A 3,797-nucleotide genomic window follows, 5' to 3' on the forward strand; every position below is an offset into this window, starting at 1 on the left:
GAATGGAAATTTTAGCAGAACAAAACTGCACAAACGTGGGACTAAACAACGAGACCATTTTTGTGTCATTTGGGTGTTGGGGGGCTGAGTGACCTTTGGTGACCTTTAATAAATCATTAATAACGCAAAAAAAAATAAAAGATAGAACGAAAATTTAAACAGCACAAAACAGCACAAATGTAGCACTAACCAATGAGACCAGTTTTGTGCCATTTGGCTGTTGTAGGGGGGCTAGGTGATGTCATAGTCTGGAAAAAACAATTGCTAATATCTTAAAAATAAAAGCAGCACAAATGTAAATTTTTGTGGCACAAAAGAGCACAAACATAACACTAAAGAAACACACTTGAGTTTTTATTTGTGCTGATTGTAGGGGGGGGGGGGGCAGCTTCGCTGAGCTTCATCAGCCTTGGACATTCCAACATGACAACGATCCAAAACACAAGACCAAGTCGACCTGTTAATTGCTACAGCAGAATAAAGTGAAGGTTCTGGAATGGCCATCTCAGTCTCCTGACCTCAATATCATTGAGCCACTCTGGGGAGATCTCAAACGTGCAGTTCATGCAAAACAGCCCAAGAATTTCCAGGAACTGGAGGCTTTTTGCCAAGAGGAATGGGCAGCTTTACCATCTGAGAAGACAAAGTGCCTCATCCACAAATACCACAAAAGACTTCAAGCTGTCATTGATGTTAAAGGGGGCAATACACGGTATTAAAAGAAAAGGTACTAATGCGCACAACCCTTACTACTATCCCTATTAAAAAATATTTAAAAAACTATATAGAGGAGCTGCCAACATAGAAAGTGATCTCTACACTATCAAAGGAGTAAAACACGAGTGATATGTGTAAAAAATAAAAAATGATCAAATTGCATCAATAATGTAAATATATATAAAAATATATAAATATAAATATTTGCAAAATAAGCAATAAGTGAACTATACAATAAATGTGCAATGTGTAAACCTAACAGATAGCTGTGCAAAAAATTTATAAAGTGCAAATCTCATAAAGTGTAATCAACCACTCATAATAAAGTGGTGCAATAATCACATCCGTGAAATCTTCAAGAAAAAAAGTCCATAAATAAATATCACAGCTTTGGTGTTTTCTTATATTTGGATCTCACTGCATGGAGATTGCTTGGACTTACACTGTTTCAATTTACACATTTTGAACTGCACGTTTCCTTATCAAGAACTTACTGTGTGCTATGATATATGGACTTTGCCTGCATATTTATTTATGGACTTTTTTTCTTGAAGATTTCACGGATGTGATTATTGCACCACTTTATAATTTATGAGTGGTTGATTACACGAGATTTGCACTTTATTCATTTTTTGCACAGGTATCCGTTGCACATTTATTGTATAGTTCACTTATTGCTTATTTTGCACATATTTATATTTATATATTTTTATATATATTTACATTATTGATGCAATTTGATCATTATTTATTTTTTATTTTTCATTAATTATTGGTACATATTTTATTCTTAGTCAGGTAGCGCCACATATCACTCGTGTAATACACAATATTAAGAACTGGGGTATGTAAAATTTTGATCAGGAAGGAAGGGTCTCAAGTACAACGTCCTGTTCCCGACTAAGCTTCGCGTGGTGGATGGGGAGACGGTCCGCTTTTTTACCAACCCCAGAGAGGCTTCGACATGGCTGGAGACTCTTCCATAACGTCGGACATGGACCCCATGAGATGTACTGGACATGCAGCCCTATATGGATCGTTGCTAGGTATTGTGCTGGGTACCCTTTTATGACGCTATGACTGCAGTGCTTCTGGGCCCCTGTGCCTTTTCTAACTGTACCAGGCGCTGATGACCCTGTTTGTATTGTGGTCCTGGAGACGTTGTCTGGTTGCCCTGCTAAGCAATGAACGGACTGCCTGGGCGGGGGACATCTGCCCCCTGTAAACGTAGCTGATCGTGGGGACGGTGTACACTTGGATGGGCTACTGGGGTTGGGACCGCGGCCTTCGTGGTATGCCCTCTGCGATAAATCTCCTTGTGTCAGAAGTTATCTCAGCCGCATGGCTGTTAATCTACTCCATGGACTCCGGACAGAACTATGTGTTCTATTTTTTCATTGTTCTGTTATTTTACTTTTTCTTTTTTTTGTTTTTCTATTGGTCCTTGGCTTGCCTAACTACGGTGGGCGAGCTACTAGGTCATGTTGACCCGTCCATGGTCTGCACCCCTAACCTAGGTTACTACTTGTTACAGTTGGTTTTTTTTGGGAATTATGTGCTCCTTGGTTTTTTTGGAGGGTGCACGGGGAGGGGGAGGGGGGGGGCCCGTTGTGGCTACACTTGGTTGGTTATGGGATTTACTTAGGGTGGTTTTTTTATTTTTGGTTTTACAAGGGTTGGTCTCTATGGAAAGATGATGAATGTTACTTTTGGGTATTAGGTCCTGGTGGGGTGGACAGGGAGGACCGTCCTGCGGTTCCCATGGGTGGCGGCACAGCGGGCCGACACCCGCGGGAGGGTAGCCGGGGAGACCCCTCGCACGTTGATATGAGAATAGCAATATGGCACAGTGTGTAGTGGTATCATGGAATGTGCGGGGGCTCAACTCGGCGGTTAAAAGATCGCTGGTACTTAACTACCTCCGTAGGCTGCGCCCGCAGATATGCTTTTTGTAGGAGACCCACCTGGTGGGCTCTCGGGTGTTGGGTGTCAGGAGGGCGTGGATTGGGAAGCACTATCATGCCACATATTCCAACTACGCAAGAGGGGTCAGTGTACCAATTCATCGGTCATTACCGTTTCAATTGTTAGACGTCAGAACTGACCCGGGTGGCAGGTATGTTCTTCTCCATGCCCTCCTCTCGGGGATTCCTGTGGTGCTAGTGGGGATATATTTGCCTCCCCCTGGCCGATGTGCAGTTGTTACATGACCTAATGCAGACAATCACTTTGTATAATGTTAACAATGTGCTAATTGCTGGTGATTTTAATATGGTGATGAATGAGGATATGGACAGGCTGCAGGCCTCGGCCTCACGGCGGGATGATCTCACCCGCTGGGCCGCGGTCTTTGGCCTCTTGGACCTTTGGCGACATTTCCATCCCCCTGATAGGGAATTTACGTGCCTATCTGCCACGCACCGGACTATGTCCCGAATAGATTTGGCCTTTGCCTCGTCTAGTTTGCTCCGCAGGGTGACCTCGGCTGAGATCCTCTCGCGGGGCATCTCGGACCATGCTCCGGTGTCGGTGGTGATACGGCTCTCTGGGGGTGGGGGAGAGCGGACTTGGCGTTTGTCCAGGTTCTGGGTCATGGACCCGGAGATCCACATGGACATTCCTGAGGCTATGTGTGCTTTTTGGCTGGCTAATGGCGATTAAGGTAATCTTTTGGTGGTCTGGAACGCTTTTAAAGCTTGGCTGCGGGGGGAATATATGTCCCGCATATCTGCAAGGAAGAGGCTGGCTGGGCGGTCTCTGGAAGCGCTAGAGGAGCGGGCCAGGATAAAGGAGGCAGAATTTGTGCGCCGCCCTAACAGGGCTCAATATGTGGCCTGGCAGGCCGCCTTACGACACCTCTCATTACTTAGAGTTGATCTCACCCATAAGTCTATGGTCGAGAGTGCCCAGAGGGTGTTCGAGTTCGGGGACAAAAATGGGAGACTGCTTGCGTGGTTGGCCAAGGGCCAGCGCGGTGTCACCCATATTGCCCGGGTGAGGGTTCGGTCGGGTGGACTCCTGACTTCGCCTCCTGAGATTGTGGAGAGATTTTTGAGTTCTATCAGACACTGTACTCCTCT

The sequence above is a fragment of the Lithobates pipiens genome, unplaced genomic scaffold, assembly GCF_037356315.1.
Source record: "Lithobates pipiens isolate NorthernLeopardFrog02 unplaced genomic scaffold, aLitPip1_a1.2 Scaffold_13, whole genome shotgun sequence".
NCBI classification, from domain to species: domain Eukaryota; kingdom Metazoa; phylum Chordata; class Amphibia; order Anura; family Ranidae; genus Lithobates; species Lithobates pipiens.